The sequence below is a fragment of the Lycorma delicatula genome, chromosome 3 (genome assembly GCF_047948215.1).
Source record: "Lycorma delicatula isolate Av1 chromosome 3, ASM4794821v1, whole genome shotgun sequence".
Classification (NCBI taxonomy): Eukaryota; Metazoa; Arthropoda; class Insecta; order Hemiptera; family Fulgoridae; genus Lycorma; species Lycorma delicatula.
The window spans coordinates 195,664,364-195,681,883 of record NC_134457.1 but is presented as its reverse complement, the minus strand read 5'-3'; the positions used below and the strand labels follow the sequence as shown (position 1 = coordinate 195,681,883).

At 32.6% G+C, this 17,520-nt stretch overlaps 1 protein-coding gene across 5 annotated transcripts in view; it reads left to right on the top strand.

The window, feature by feature from the left end:
* LOC142322336 (serine/threonine-protein phosphatase 2B catalytic subunit 2-like) overlaps positions 1 to 17,520 on the top strand; it is a 552,551-nt gene that overhangs the window by 357,913 nt on the left and 177,118 nt on the right. The window lies entirely within an intron of this gene.

Below are 17,520 nucleotides of genomic sequence, written 5' to 3'. Positions count from 1 at the left end.
TACAGAAAAGTTGGTCGGTCTGTAGCTCGGAGGAACTTCATCCAAGGTCTGTAACTTTTCACGTTAAACCAACGGCTGTGCGCCCCGACGCACCCCCACCCGATTTTTTTTTTAATTTCAACGCAAACTCGGTTGCAGTTATTCAGGTATTGAAATAATAATGAAAAAAGATTCGCACTAATCTATGTTTGTCTATAACTATATTTGTTATAATCCATAAATAAATGATTTTGACCTTTCAACAGCTAGTTGCTTATCACTAAGATGAAAAATTCTCTTCGGCTTATTTTCCGGTTTCAAAATGATGAATTCAAAATTAGATTCGCCGACTTTAGGCGGATTTTGGTTTATCAACCTAAACATGTTGTATCTTCTGCTGAGGATTCCGTACCTGTTAATTTGCAATAAAGACGGTTATTGAATCTCTATGTATTTTTCCCCCAGAAATACCTTTAAAGGTTAAACTTTACGTGCGTTAATCCTTCTATTCTGATTTTTGAATTTCTTCTCTTAATTTGTAATCACCCGCTCGAGCGTTTAATTAATTCATAAGATTTTTTTTTAATATTCTCCAGATTAAATTTTCTTACGATTACCCATTTTTTTGAACTTAACTAAGATATAAACGCACGTATTGATCGTTTTCTTCAAGGTTTGAAAAAGTTGCAAAAAAATTGACAATCTAATTAAATAATTTTTAAATAATTAAATAAAGCTAGTATAAATGACTATTTATATAGGAATGTTGAACAAAGAAGTTTTCACCCTGAGAGATTCCTAATTACCCCTCGATTCCTCGTGAACTTTTACGCAACTAACTGTTAGTTTTCGTTCTATTTTATTTTTAAATCAGTTTTTTATACTGTTTTTAATCGATTTCGTATATTTATACGGGGTACGTTAAATATTTCGCAATAATTTTGACCGTAACTTTTATATCTCTTTAAGTTACGGTACCGATTCGTAAAAATATTTCTATAAATCTTCAACTAATTATAAAAGTATCATTAAAACTAACAATAAATAATGAATTACAAATTCAGTTATATATTTAAAAAGAAGTAGGTGTTTATAAAGTAGAGTGTGGAGAGTAGAATTGTCGAAAAAAATTCTGCGTAGGAATAACAAACAAAAAATAAAAAACCATAAACATTTTCAGGGAATTAACTAGCATATAATAAACATAAATTTAACTACGCTGACCACATTTGGGATGATAAAAATACATTTTCAACTGTAGGAAACGTAAAAATATTAGTAATAAATAACCACAAATTATAAATCTCTTTCTGTCGATAAATTACATATGTTAAAAAAAAAAAAAACTAAATTATAATTAACAAACAAGTCAGATTGGAACATGGATTAGGGAAATAATACGTGTAATTTAGATTTAAAAATACATATTACAATTAAGGCACCAAAATCAATAGTTCTGTCATCCATTGTAATAGCATCAGAATAGTTAATTTTATTATCAGTGATCGCGAGGTAGTAAACATACTCACTTCTTTTTAATAGTTTATAATTTAATCTAAATTTCCGCACATTTATACTGATTAAGCAGTAATCAATGCGAAAATACGTAACGTAGAGGAAAATAATTAATCTGTATGTGGAAATATTAAGTTTTATATGTAATTTTATTCTGTACTGAAATGCAATTTATTAGATTATTAACTATAATTAAAAGTTTTAGTACAGTTATGTATTCTTTCAGACAGATTTATATTATATTAAGAAAAATATTTTCTTTATAAAAAAGTTTTTTTGTTCTATATCGAAAATTATCAGTGATTTTTTTTTTATACCTTATTAATTTCTAACTCGCCCGAGATTTCTAAATTAAAAAATAAACCACGAGGGGCAGTCAAAAGGTTATCTACTTACCTTATACTGAGTGGTGGTGGAGAGATAGTATCATTTTTATTTTTCAGTATAGGTCGCTTGCACTTCCACACACTTGCTCCATTTAGCCTGCACAAAGGTTATGCTAGAGAAAAAAAATGTTTTATCTTGCTCCTCAAAATACCCTGAAACAGCTGCTTTCAATTCATCATCGTCGTAAAAACGACTATTCCGAAGGTATTTCTTGAGGTTTCTGAACAGGAAAAAATCGTTGGGGGCCAGGCCCGGACTGTAGGAAGGGTGAGGAAGTTCTTGAAATCCATACTCCGTCAAATTTTGCTTTGCAGCGTGTGATGAGTGGACTGGAGCATTGTCATGCAAAAGCAAGACACCTTTGATTGACTTTCCTCGCCGTTTTTCCTTTATTGCTGCCTGTAGCTTCTGAAGATACTCAGCGTAGAGACATTACCAGTGATAGTCTGCTTGTGCTCCATGCATTCAATCAAGAAAATTCCCTCGCATCTCAAAATATTGTGGCCGTGATCTTCCCAGCCGATGGCCGGGTCTTGAATTTTTTGGGTATTGGGGATCCTTTGCTTGATTCTTGTTTGGTGTCAGGATCCCAGAAATGAACCCATGTTTCATCACCAATCACCAACCTGCTGAAAAATCTGTAAGATTCCTTTCACACAAGTAAGTTCTGCGCATGACATTGCTTCTGATGTGACAGGAGGTTTCGTGGGACTCATTGGGAACTGACTTTTGTCATGTGTAAACGGTCATGAAGTACTGTTATAACGGTTCCTTCGGACACCTCACATTCTTTAGTAAGTATTGTAACCTTAACTCGCCTGTCTTCCACAACCAATCTCTCCACTTTCAGGCAAATTTCGGATGCGGTTGCTTCCACAGGTCTTCCGCTGCGGGGATGATGTTCGATGGATTCCCTGCCCCACTTTAATTGTTTCGACTAGAATTTCATTTGGTATTGAAGGCACATTATCGCCATATACAATCACCGTCCTACTACAGATGTCCTTTGGACATTTCCCTTCTTTGGTGAGAAACTTTATGACCGATCGATGCTCCAATTTCTGCAAATTCATTACCATAGCCGGGTTACTAACTGCTGAGGACTACTGCATCAACACTTAAAAGAAATTCAATCACAATCAAGTCAGAGAACACATATATTATAAACTACATATAGGTATCAAACACATCTCAATACGTAACTAGCAACACCTCTAGATAGATAACATTTTCAGTACCCCTCGTATTTTAGCTACTAGCATTTAGTTCCGGTCGGTTTTACTATTTAATAAATTCACAGTACTACTTACTCATTATATTAAACTCGGTAACACTTTTGTTGTCCTATCGGACTGATGGTTATGCGTCCCTTAAGAATGCGGATCCGTGCATCGGAAGTTTAAAGTGTTCCAGCTAAATCTTACCACAGCGATGAGATGGCTTCGGTCTCTTCTTGTAATGCGCGTTGAACGTTTTAAAAATAAGAGAATTAATTGAATGTGTGAACGCGCTGATAAAGTTAAAAGTCACGAATCGATTAAATACGTTTCTTAATGAATTATATATATATCTGAAATGTTTCTTGCATTTTCTTTATGATTTTTTTAATTTCCCACTTCTGGTAATTTTGTAAGCGGTGTATTTTTTTTTTTTAAATTATAAATAATTTTAAAAACTAGCGGAGTTGTGTAAAATAAATTAAGTAATAAGTTAGAATAATGAGGAAAGCCTTCTTCTTTTATGTCCGGGTGTTCCATTTAATAAATTTCTTGTAAAAACGTATGTAATTTTAGTAAGAGCAAATTAGTTTAAGCAGTTTGCATGCGAACAGATTCTTTTACATTCAGTGAACAATTAAACGTGCATGAATTAAATTTTTATGGATCACTAGCATACCCGGCAATAATTCGCTATTGCTAGATTTGAGTATTATGTATAGATTAAATGAACTCGATTGAAAGTTTGATGAAAAATTAAAAAACTGAATATTTCGGAACTTCACAAAAGTCAGTATGTAAATACATCCAATCGACAAAACAACAGCACTACCTATCGGATTTAATTCAAACCACTTTCTAAACACAGTTGTCGGTGGAAAATAACTTTAAGGAAAAGAGATGTGGCTGCAAAATCATCACAATTAATGCTGGACATTAAGTTCAGTATTAATATCTACTGGTCAGATCGAGGATTTCAGTAGCTTTAAACCTTTTCCGAACAACGCGGACCGTTTTGCAAAAACCAGCGCGTAAATCGGTCCAGTAGGTTTTTGTCTGTAGCGAAAAACTACGTATGTACATTGCGTTTTACACATATAGAAGAAGAAAGTATGTTTGTATATTTGTTTGTTTTGTAAAATATCTCGACACCGGCGCCCCTAGCGGGTATAGTTTTTGCAAAAATTTATCTTCACGTAACTAATATATATTCTGAGTATGAACCAAGTCGGACCATAAATACAATTTTTCGAAGTATGTCGACAACCAGCGCCACCTAGTGTGTCCAAAGTAATTCAGAAACCTTCGCTGGCGTGCGCACAACTCACCAAAATTTCATCGCAATCTGATGAATGATATAGGAACGCATACGGGAAAAACAAACATTTGTGTATATATATATATAAAAGATTTTTTTTTTTAATAAAAATTCACGTTATTCGTTTTTTTCTCTTCGTGCTTCGTATTTTCTCATTACTTTTATAATCCCGAAACGGTTAATTATCGAAATGCGATTCGATTAATATAAAAGTAATGTTTTTATTTTATTTTTTGAATTAAATTAGTTTAACAGTTACAAACAACCACCCTACGGCTTTTCTATAAACAAACTAATCCTACTCGAGTTTTTCTGCCTCGCTATATTTTCTACGTCTTTTCTGAACGGTACGATTCGTTTTATGAGTGACAGTAAACTGTTTTATGGTGAATTGTCCAACTGTTTTTATTGCTTAAGTTTAATCACTGCCAAGCATTTAAATTTTTAGTATCGCTACGCATATTGTTATGTTATTTTTTACGTTATTTATATAAAATTATATGTGTTTTTCTTTCTTTTTTTTACGTTATTATAATAGCGTTACAGTAATATTATTTATAACGCCACATCGCATAGATTTATCTTTTTATTATTATGGTAAATTCATGCGATTTTTATATCGTTAACGTCTCAAGATTTGCATTAAAGTTTGTACATCAAAACTGATAGTTTTTCTCTTACTGTTTATCTCCATTTGTAAGTAGTAAAAGAATTGGCGAATGAAAATTCAAAAACTCGCTTTTATTTTTTTGGTTCGTTACTATCGTGCTTAACGCTTGATATTTTTACGAGAAGATCAATAATTTTTCTTCCTTATGCTGTGAAAATAAAAGTATTACGATAATAAAATTCGGATCAGGTCAATTAGGTTATGAGCAGTCTTTAAAGTAATTTCAGCATCTTTTTAACCTTAGTGAATTTTTTTTATCAATTCTACTGATATTTTTAGAATCGTTTTATTGGTTTTTAAAAATATTTATTAAAAATCATTTCTTATATGTCTTACCGCTAAATATCACATCGAGGTTAGTAAAGTTTAGAAAACTTATATCGCAGCTTTTATTCTATTTGATTTTTGAAAAATTGTTTAGTTTCTAATTATTGTCAAGAAAAGTTCTTTGGGACGCCAAAAAAATCCTTGAAAATGATGTCTTTAAAAAAGAAAATAAAAAAGTGGTTTAGAATGATGAAATCTTCTTTGGGTACTCTAATATTATTTATTTTCTTGGATAGCAATTTTTTTTAAACAGTTTATTATAGCGAGGATTTGATATCATTCCGATGTGAAACCCTTCTGAAGTACATTTCCGAAATGGGAATCGATAATGCTAAGGGTTCTTTACTAAACAAAATGATATATTACGATAATTTTGTGGAGATTTGTTTGCAATTCGTAAACAAATTAATATTTAAAATGATTAATAAAAATATTAAATTTTTATCGAAATCATATGAACTTTTTTTTTTTTAATTGTATTGATGTAAAAGAAGTAGGAATGTATGATTTTTGCCTAGATCGGTTTGTTAGGTAGACTTCATAAGAAAGCTACGTATTGTAATGGGTACCATGATTCGACTTCCGAAAAATTTCTACATATCTTCGCGTTTCACATCCCCCAGACCCCAAAACCACCGTCAGATCAAAAGTTTATATATATATATATATATATATTTTATTATTTATATATATATATATTTCACTTTCTTGTGGACACGATAATTGCCGTAATTTTGCGCCAATCACTATCAAATTGATACATAAAATATAACGACCCAAAATCTCGGTCCATTTTGTTAACGGACAAAATCCGACCATGGGATGGAAATGGGGAGGGGGCTTTTTCGAGAAAAAAAAGGTGCTATAACTTTCTTATATTAAGTAAAATATCGAATTCTTTTTAAGTTCATACTATTCTTTGGATAAGAGCCAAAACTTATAAGTAAAGTTTTCTGATATTACCAACCTTGGCCCAGGGGGTTGAAAAATGGGGTTTTCAAGACAAAAAAATCATACCTCCCTTAATAGGCACAGTATCGAATCGTTAACCGATTCGATACTACGTTAATCGAATAACGTGGTCGTTAGTCTTCTAAACATTACCTAAAACATCTGAAACAATATTTGATATGACCAACCCTTACGGCAAGAGATGACCAAATTTTTGCTAGAATTATATAAGAAGATGGGGTTTGTCGTCTGATAAACATGTAAAATTATTTTTTACATACAATTATTGTCGTATTAAGTAAATTTGAAGTTTTTGTTAACTTTAAGGTGGAAATCTTTTTTATCACCTATTTAGCACCATTGAAATCTACCTCCGCCTCCCGGCGTGCCGAAAGGGATTTTTTAAAATTGTGTACTTAGCTGCATCGCAAAAGTTTATTGAAGGAGTTATCGGATTAAAAAATATAAAATGTCAGTTTTAACACGTGATTTAGCGAGCGGTTGTCATTGTCGTACATCGGCTTTTCTACGATCCTGTTTGACTCTAGTCTTAATCCGGTTAAAGAATATCCTAAAAACGTTTAAAGTTCGATTATCAATGTTACCGGCATACATTAACTGTTGAAACTCAATTATCGACGCCATTCAGAAATCGCTAATTTGGATGAAACTAACTACCGAAGTGTGATTTTTGTCGTTACGTTTTAGAGAATATAACGACAGAAAAAAATATTCGGTCGACTTGAATTTCTTTTACATAGATAATCTGTCTATAACGTATACGTTCACTGCTGTTTTACACTTGTGAATTCATCTCCTTTACAACCGTGAATTCACGGTTTTCGTTTTACACTTCAGGATGTGAAATTCGTTTCTAGATTGTCTTAGAGCAGATTTTTAATGTGAAAATTTGTCTACCGTTGCGGCAGTCTCAATTAAATCGTTTTCCTTCCGTAACATTTCTTCTCTTTCATCAGAAGTCTTGTTTCTCTTTGAAACGGGTAATTAATACTTTGTTCCGTTTACGTTGCTTATCGATTTAATTATCGTAAGTAGTTATCTCGGTGATGTAAACTAATATTATTAAATTCATATCGATACCAAATCCTTCGACTATAGTTAATCTTGATAAATTTCTCTTATGTTAATAACGCTTGCTTGCACAAAGGTTGGCGGATTCCAAGCGTGCACGATGTGATCAGTCGATTATTCAGATGCTCGGTTCATCTCGGTTTTAATAAATCTCCGGCGTAAGCTGTATACAACGTGTAATACCCTTGTCAACAAATTATAAAGATGTGTATCCTTGGTATAACGGTTAATTTATTTGTACTACATTTGTTACAATTTGTAACATTTGTGTATAGTTTTTCCCCTGTAATACTATAAAGATTTATAGAGAAAGAACGAAAACAATTTTTTTATAAGATTTTTTTACGCTTTTATCTTCCGAAGAAAATGGTACTATTTGATATCACTCGAAGGATTAGAAATTTATGTAAACGAGATTCATTTCCTACTTGACCTTTAAAACAGAAAAAAAAACTGTTTATAATTGGTTAGCCAGTAAAACAGGCGATATTAAAAAATTTGTTTTTTATACTTTGTAAAAATAATTATTACTACAGAGTGGTAATTTTTGATAGCATTTCAGTGCGTCTTAAAACGTTCTAAGTTTTAAACATTACATCCTGAAATCGGTCATCATTTTGATTTTCACATCTTCAAGTAGAGTTTATATTTTTTCCATATCACGATGTATCGTAACCGCAGGAATTACTGTAACTTTGTGAGTAAGCTCCTTTTAGTAATATAGATTTTTCAAAATTTTAAATTTAGTATTTGTAAATAACAGTTAATTTTGGTTCAAAATACTTATTTTTAACTAAAATAACTATTTTTTAGTTAGGTACTCGCATTTTGTAGATTTATGTAAATTTTTCTTAGTTTTTTCTCTGTAGTGGTTAGTACGTTCTGAAGTATTGTTTTTTCAAAATTTGACTGTGGTTTTTTCTTTAATGTTGAATTAACATGCATTGCTGAATGTGGTGGGTTATTTATAAAAAAAAAAAACAATACCTCCATCTTTCTTGTATAAATTAATGTATATTGGAAAAATAGTTGTGCGAGTGTAAAATTTTTTTTTTGTAAAAAAAGATCATGCGCTACTTAAAATGTTTACGTTTAATATTAGGTTCTTCTGCATGTATAAAATTTTGTTACTATTCTTTAACTTAACGTCAATAGTATCACGTAGTCTATTGCGTTTTCTCTAACTCGTTGTCGCTTGGAAGTTATGGTTTTGCTACCTTGTCACGTCTTGTACACAGAATAATAGTGAATAAAGTTTTTACTGAAAAAAATAAACTTGAACCTCTTTGTATCTTATAAATCTGAAACTAAAAAAAGCTACGTCTTCGTTCTTTTAAAATTGCGCTTAAACTAGTCTACTAGTCACGTGAAATTTTTTTTACCTTTTCATATAAGACTAATTTCGTGTTTTTACTAAAAGAACGTTTGTTGTTTTCTCGTATCATACTTAATAGTTTTTCCGAGTAATATACGTTAATATATTTTTATTATTAGTTAATTTACAAGCGTATTTGGTGTGAAAAATTTCTTTCGGGTCGTCTGTTTTCTCAACAAAGCTCGGTTTCAAATGAATGTTAGTGTAGCTGCCTTAATACCATTAAAGATAAAAATAAATTAAAAAATACAAGTTTCCTAGCTGAATGATTTTTTTCGTTGTAGACTATAAACTCATTGGATAATACAAAGAAAAAAATCTTCGAAATTCCAACGATTCTTTTTTTTTCTACAGATAGTGCTTTAAAAAGCGAGATTAGAGAATTTAATAAGAATTAGAGTAAATAGTAGTTTTTATGTACAGTAACGTAAAGCTAAAAAATTGTTTAAATTGGATAACGTGACTTCATCGCATTATTAAGTTTCATTAATTACCTTTTTACTAATTCAACGAGGAAGTATCGCTAATATCAATTTAATTCTTCAACGGTCAAAATTCGTTTTTGAGTTAGAATTATATTGTATCGATTGATGTTATATTATTAAGTTACGTGTCTAAAATATTTTGAACGTGTGGATAACTGTATTTAAAATATATTTCCGACTTAGAAGTCTGTTACAGAAATTTTAATGTCAAAATTGCTATAACTTTTGACTTTATATTTATACTTAGCATTAGTTAAGAAACGGTTAGTAATTCAATAAACTTTTGGACTGAACACTCGTATTTGTCATGTATGCCGATGAACTCAGAATTTATTTGTTTGTTTATCAAAATGTTGAATGTGATCTCTCTGTTCTTAACTATTATTATTTTGGCATCTTTCCTAAATGTCGTATGGGTTTTTTTAAAATTAATTTATACGAGTATAAGGGTTAAAAATACGATTACATAGTACTGTTCGATTTCACGTTTAATAAATGCACATTAGTGATTCGATTATCTAACAAATATTTAAGAACGTTCCTATTAAGCCTGTACGAGTAGAGGAGACGAACGAAAAATTAATTAAAGTTATTTGTATCACGAAATTCTTTGTTTTTTTCACCGATGTTTTGTATATTGTTAAATATCTTGAATTATTGAGCTTACTTTACGTAATTTTCAAGTGTATATAATTTCATTTTTATTGAGAAATAGGCCCTATTTGGTTATGAGAAAGCCAAAAAGATATTTTAGTAAACAACATATACGAAATGATAATAATAAAAATCTTTGAGAAATTTTAATTGACTATAAAAATTCTCATCAAAATATAGAAACAAAAAAGCTTAATTGTTTACGTACCTTGATTTTTTATTTAATGTCGTAGAAATGAACACAATATGTCTTGGTTTTTTTTTATGTTATGTTAATTCGCATTTAGTTTATTGTTCTTTATTGTAACGGGGAGCATATACTTATTTTTAATCAGTTGTAGGTTTTTATAATTTGGAAAAAAGTATAAATTCCATCTAGGATAATTTTGCACCAACGTTAATTTAGTTTTGCGTATGTAAAAGATTTTCCGACTTCAATTTCCGTCGGGGGTGAATGTCGTAGGATACGCGGACATCTCGCTGCTAGTGGAGGTAGTACCTCACATGAAGTGGAGGACAAGGAGAATGTTACTTTAGAATTAGTGAATTAATTGCTCGTCAACAACAGTTTGAAAGTCTCTCCTTCCAAAGGCAAGAGTATGCTTTTCACTGGTAGGAGGATACTCAGAAGGTTGAATCTGCGCCTGACAGGAGAGGCAATTGTCGAGGTGAAAAGAGCTAAATATCTAGGAGTGTTACTGGATAAACACCTCAAATACTCAGTCATATGGCCATAAATCTGCGACAGAGTGGAAACAACTATCCGTGCCTTGCGAGGTCTCTTTGCTTGACAAGGAATGCACTGTGCGTGCTTTCTTCGGTGCCCCCGATAGAATTGCAGATTAAAGGACGAAAACTAAGGGCGTCCGGTGTAGCCAAAGTTGAGGCCAATTCTATTATACGAGAACAATGGAAGGTGGCATGGGCAGGTTTAGCAGTGGCCGCATAGACCAGAAGAATTATCCCGGACCTGCATGCTTGGCTAGGTCGCTCTCATGGCGAATTAGATTACCACACAACGCAACTCATGTCGGGACATGGTGCGTTTGTACCTGCATAGGTTTGGCAGGAGAGAGTCGCCCATCTGCTATTATTGCGATGCGGTTGACGATGCCGAACACACTATTTTCGTTTGCAGACGATGGGAGGAAGATCGTATAAATGCAGGACTGATACATACCCGACCGGAGCAGATCTCGGAGTGGCTCTTGGCTAAGTCCGGGAACTGGCATGATTCTGCAATATTTGCAAGAGCAGTCCTCAGAATAAAAGAAGATGATTCAAGACGACTGGAATAGTGAGGGTTTTAGTTTATAGCAGGGCAGGGCGACAGCCCCGTTCCTTAGGGCTCACATGCCCTGGTGTGTGGGTTCCCGTGATGGAGCGGAGACTCCTGGGGTCCGTTAGGTGTGGATTAATGAAAAGACCGAGACCCGGCCGTCGGTGTGGAATCCCGGATATACTTCGGCGGCTCCGGCTCCTGCGCCGTCGGTTTGAGGCTGGCAAAAGAAAAGACCGAGACCCGGCTCCGGCGGGGGGGGGGGGGGGGTTGGCTGGGAAAGGCATAGCCGGGCTTGGTATCTTCCGTCGGAAATTAGAGGCAGGCAGTTAAAAGATCCGGAAAGGACACGTCCCCGAGTCGAGTATACTTAATCGGATGTCCGGCTCTGGGATGTGGGGGGGGGGATGTAAAAGATAATGGATGTACAAAAAATATTATCGGGGTTTTAAAACTCTTGCCTTAATTGGTTCGGCTACAACAGCTTCGTGGGGTATTAAAGCGGCTTAATATATCTAAATTTTGATTTACAATAATGAAATAAAAACCCTAAAAAATGAAAGAATAACTCTTGCCGGTTTTCCCTGAGCGAATTCGTCACGCGGCACTTATCCAACCGATATGATAGTTTGTTCCGTACGTTAACCGGCATTTATGGAGTAATCGAAGCGACAGCCGCTTTGATTTTGCGCTTCAAATCGGGTAATCAGTAACTAGCGGAGGCGCGTGTATAAAATCCTTTATAAAATAACTAAGGAATAAATCTCACGGGGTCAGATCGGGTGATCTTGGAAGCCACGGCAAAGCAAGATCAAGTCCGTGCCGACCGATCCAGCGATCGGGGTAAACATCATTCAACCGAGCTTATACAGTTACGCCAGTAAGGAAGCACACAATTTTATTGCTAAATTAAATTCTCCGGTCTTGCGATTGAGAAAAGAGTCGTGTACCATTGTATCAAAATAAGCAACTCCTGTTATTGCTTCCTTAGTAAAAAAGAACGGCTTGTAAACTTGTCAGGCTATCGCACAGAAAACATTTAATTTTGGATAGTCCCTTTCGCACTGTAAGACTTCACGGGATTTTTTGACCCCCAGATTCGTACATTATATGCAATAACTTTTTCACTAAGTTTAAATGTTAACTCATCACTATACGATCAAGAACGTCAACTTCATACTGCAACATTTCGATCGCGAAGTCGGCTCATTCAGTGTAGTCAATAGGCTTCAAAGCCTTTTTCGTTTTAGCCTCCGGGAATCACCATCAAGTATTTCTTGAGAGATGAAGTACGATGATATGTGTGAGTGTAAGAGAAGTATAGTCTTGTACAGTCTCAGGTCGATCATTTCTGAGATTTGTGGTTAATCGAAAGCCAACCACTAAAGATCACGAGTATTCACGATCTAGTATTCAAATCCATATGAAAGTAACAACTGCCTTTACTAGGACTTGAACGTTGGAACTCTCGACTTCGAAATCAACTGATTTTCGAAGACGCGTTCACCACTAGACCAACCCAGTGGGTTTGGCTTGAAAGCCTGTAAGTTTTAAACGGTACGGACACGTATTTTGTGTCGCCACCGACATCGCTAGTTCGCGGCCGATCTTCCTAACAGATATTTTAGGGTTACGCACGAAAGACTCCCTGACACGTTTAACATTTTCTTCAGACATTCTCAGTCGTCCCGTACTGTTCACTTTACACGGATATCCGGTCGTTTCAAACAGAAAGTCATTGATGAATGTTATTCTCACTCTGTTGATCATAATTAAACTTTCTAGAAAACATACTTTGAACTGTGTCAGATTCAGACTTTTTTCTGTTTAAGTCGCCTTGTTTGCCAAGCGGAAAGTTAGAGAATCAATGTACGGCCTTGCGCACATTAAAGCTGTCGTTTTTGCCCTTTAGATTCTAACCGTAATCGTCACTGTACTCCTTATGAAAGCGATATTGTAACAAATTAAAATACCGTATTTTTTTTTCTGGAACCGGTATTATTTATATTAAACAAATCTTCATTTTTGGTTGTAACATTCTGTTCATAGTCAAAAACAATAAAGAAAGAAAGAATAAACCTTTGAGACACACAAAGTCCCTTCCTAAATAACGGTACACCTCTTCATCGGATTTTCTTTAAATATTTAATGGAATCGATCCCCTAGTTCAAAAGCTACCTACCAAACTTAACAGGTTAAATCGTTTCGGATGTATGAGGCAAAATATTTATCTAAATCACACATAAACGAAAATAAAAAAAAAAAAACGGGTGGATAGTCAAAGTTCTTCAGAGTATTGTATTTAAGTCTTACTCGACTATTGATATGATAAAATGTTTTTACGAAAATGCTTTGTTTCGTTAACGAATCTTTTTTTAGTTAAAATATAATTGATGAATTTTACCGTCGATTGTAATTTCAAAATGTATAAATTCACTTTCAAAGAATAATTAATTTCACCTTTAATGATGGGATTGTTTATATTATTAAAATAAATGTAAACTTAATTCGATAATAATTTCAAACTTTTACCGATGAGTTTGCTAACTTTTAATGCGATTCCGTTCGAATAATCTTTTTTATCTCATTTAAGAATTAAGACAGTTAATCTTATTCCTTTTATAACTATTGTGTTTCACGTTGTTAGATGAAAAATCGTTAAAGAATCTTTGCCGTTGTTTTGAGACGGGTTTATCTTAGTTTTCGTATGATACTCTTTCCGTTTATGTAATTTCATAGTTAACCTAGATATTATATTTTAGAAATTGTCTATTTATTATTTACTATAACATTACGTCTCCTTTTAAATTTTTGGTTTTACATTACTCTTGTTTCAGTTGTTATTAAGCGCTTCACAGTCCAAACAGATACCTTTTAAGGCATCCAAATTGTCTGCTCTGGTTGAAAATATCTAGATATTTTCAACCAAAGAAAAATCAAATAATATCGAATCAAAATATCTAGATATTTTCAACCAAAGAAAAATCAAATAATATCGAATCAAATTTTCCAGTTTATCCTTTGTAATCTTAATACTGAAATTCCTCGTTACAATGTCCAATTGAAGTAGCCTAAATTTTATTGGTTTTTATCATTATTTCGTCTCCTGTCCCTTTTATCACATTTATTGTCCAGTTTTCTACGTAAAAAAAAATGAGTTCATAATTTTCATTTTTTTGTGCGACAGTCTTTTGTTTTCGTATTTATATTTTATTGTAATATATATATTACTTATATTTTTTTATAATATATTTTATTTACATGTTCTTTTTTTAAGTATGAATCCAGAATCTTCTTCTAAATGTTTATACGCTCTCGTACCGTCACGGAGGTCAGGAGTTGAGTCGATTTCAAATTTTGCCGCGGTTTTCTTTTATTATTTTGTAATTAGAGCAATGTAATCGGCATAACTTCGAGATTGTTTTTGAAAATAAATTTCAGATAGGTTCTGCTTTTATTTTGGTTAATCTCGGTTCAACTGAATTAAGATATAGGCTACTACTTAAATGTCCAGAAATCTATTATTTCGTTAGGGTGGTTTTTTCTATGAAAAGAAATCAGAATAATATTATATAATAAAATAGAAACAACGGATATTATTCAAGAGGTTGGATATTTCGAGCTAATAAATTTATTCGCGATCTGTAACAGCAAAATTTTCAATTTACGGCAAGAACGCTAGCTTACTAGGAACAAAAAAAATTGATCGTAAATAAAATCCATAAAAAAATTCCTTGCCTGCAACATTAGACAAGGATACATTTTATTTTATTTTCATTAGAAAAATATAGAAAGATTTATTAGGGTGTGGTTTTCTTTCTGTATTTTTCTAATGAAAATAAAATAAAATGTATCTTTGTCTAATGTTGCAGGCGAGGAATTTTTTTAATGATTTTATTTACGATCAATTTTTTTTGTTCCTAGTAAGCTGGCGTTCTTGCCGTAAATTGAAAATTTTGCTGTTACAGATCGCGAATAAATTTATTAGCTCGAAATATCCAACCTCTTGAATAATATCCGTTGTTTCTATTTTATTATATAATATTATTCTGATTTCTTTTCATAAAAAAAAAAAAAAACAAGACCAAAAAGGGAAATGAATCATCCGTATCCTACAAGTATGTCGGTACGTCGACAAAGATCGAGTTGGAGTACCCGGAATGGGATGATAATAGCGTAGAAGGATTTGTCCTCACTATATTTCTACAAAGCTACAAAGGGTTGAAAAAGAAGAATAAGAAAAAACTCATTCGGTATAAAGAAAAGTGCTAGAACAAGAGAATTCTGTGTAAGTACAACGTCTTTGTCGCTTCATAAATAATGTAGACTCCTATTTGTCTTGCATACTAAAAAAAGTTATAATTTTCTTTTCCGGTCAGTTTTTTTTTTTTTTTTTATTTATTTTCATTATGCAGTAGTTCATTTTGTTTTATTAATCCTTGTTTTTACAACTATTTCGTTGTGTATAGTTGTCGAGTTAAACAAATTATTAACCGATAATACAGTTTATATTATTTACGTATACTTTCCGTATACGTGATTTTTGTCGTACAAAAAAAGAACATTTTGAGTTCTTCCGTTAACTTTTTTACCGTCATCTCAAGTTTATTTTTAATTCGTTTAAATGGTTTAATAAATTTTCACGTTTTTTTTTTTTTAAGGACGTTACATATCTCCTCCCATTTTTATTCTGTAGAGAAGGTATTTTATTAAAATTCATTCTCTAGATATTTTCATTAAATATTCATGCAAGTGTCTTGCCTCGATGCTGAGTAATTTTGTTGATGGATTCAACCTATAGGTCCCCTGTGTAATATTGGAACAACGATACAGGTGGTGGTGCAACAGATGTATTCGCTTCTGTGTTTTGGAAATTATCGAGTACACTTTTGTAGAACAGAGTAAAGATTTGAGTTAATCAAATCAGGCTCCTATTAACCTGATCGTCTTTAACTTCTAAGTTCAGCTCAAACAAAATGGATTCGCTGTTAATGTTTGCATCAATAAAAATTATATTAATGGACATTAGAAAAGATTCTTAAACTTTATTCTGAAAGGTTTTTCTATCGACTTTTCAATAAAAGCGGTATTTTTTTCGATCGCACGGTGAGATTGGGGTATGGGCTTGAATTTTTTTTCCGATTCGAGGTATATAACCTCAATTTAAGGTATTGTTTCGGTCACATGCCGGGATTAGGGGGTGAAGATGAGTTTTCTTTACGTTTTAAGGTATGTGAGTAACGAACATACCACTCATTTGTAAAATGTTGTGGCGCGCAAATTTCACAAATAACATTCATGTTTGTAACATCTATATCTGTCCAAATAACATTCATAACATTTCAAATAACTTTTTTGGCTCGAAAATCTGAAACTCTACCGGATCGATTTCATGTAAATTTAGATATGCTGCATTAGTATATCTGAAGTTGTGCATTTGAGAATTTGGTGAAGATTGGTCGAGTCGTTCTTCAGTTACGCTCAATTTAAGGTCGACAACAGACAACATAACCTCAATTTGAAGTTATGTTGACCGAGTACTTTTCATTCGCGCATATGCAGCGAGTCGTACTGGTTAGCTAGTTTTAACTTGATTGATGCTTTGTACAGAATCTCTTCGTTATTTTTAATTAGTTCATCAAATTACTGTTACAATAATTTGATTTTCTTATAAACGGAATATATATATATTTTTTAAATTGTATCTATATTAGTTTTCCCATTTAATTTATGTTTTATGTATTTTTTTGCGTAAAAAATTACGCATAAAAAATTAACGAAAAGTAGGTCTTTTTACCCAGAACTGACCAGCAATTTTTTTTGTTATATTATTATTATTATTTTATATTTAAAATAGATTATTTATCTGTGAAAATTCTGATCCGTCCCTTTAAGCTTTTCAATATTTCAACCTGTCGTGATTCCTACTTAAAAAGCAATTTTCATTTCTGTTCCTAAATGTAACAAAAAAAGCTCTTACATTATTCCATATTTCAGCACTGCAGATTGTATTTAAAATGGTGTGTGCATTTGTTTCCTTGGAGGTGTTATAGAGCAAAAATACTGGCTTGTTTACACGCCATATTTATTCATATGCTATGAGTGATATTTCTAATATCGGTGGGTTTTTTTTTAAAAAAGAGATTTTAAAATTTCTGTGTTTGTTTAGGACGGGCCAGTAAAGTATTCATATAAAACAGCAATTTTTCTTCCTTGTCCGAAGTAAAGGAAGTATTGTGATGGCGAAAAATTTCAGTTTTCAGATTTCAAC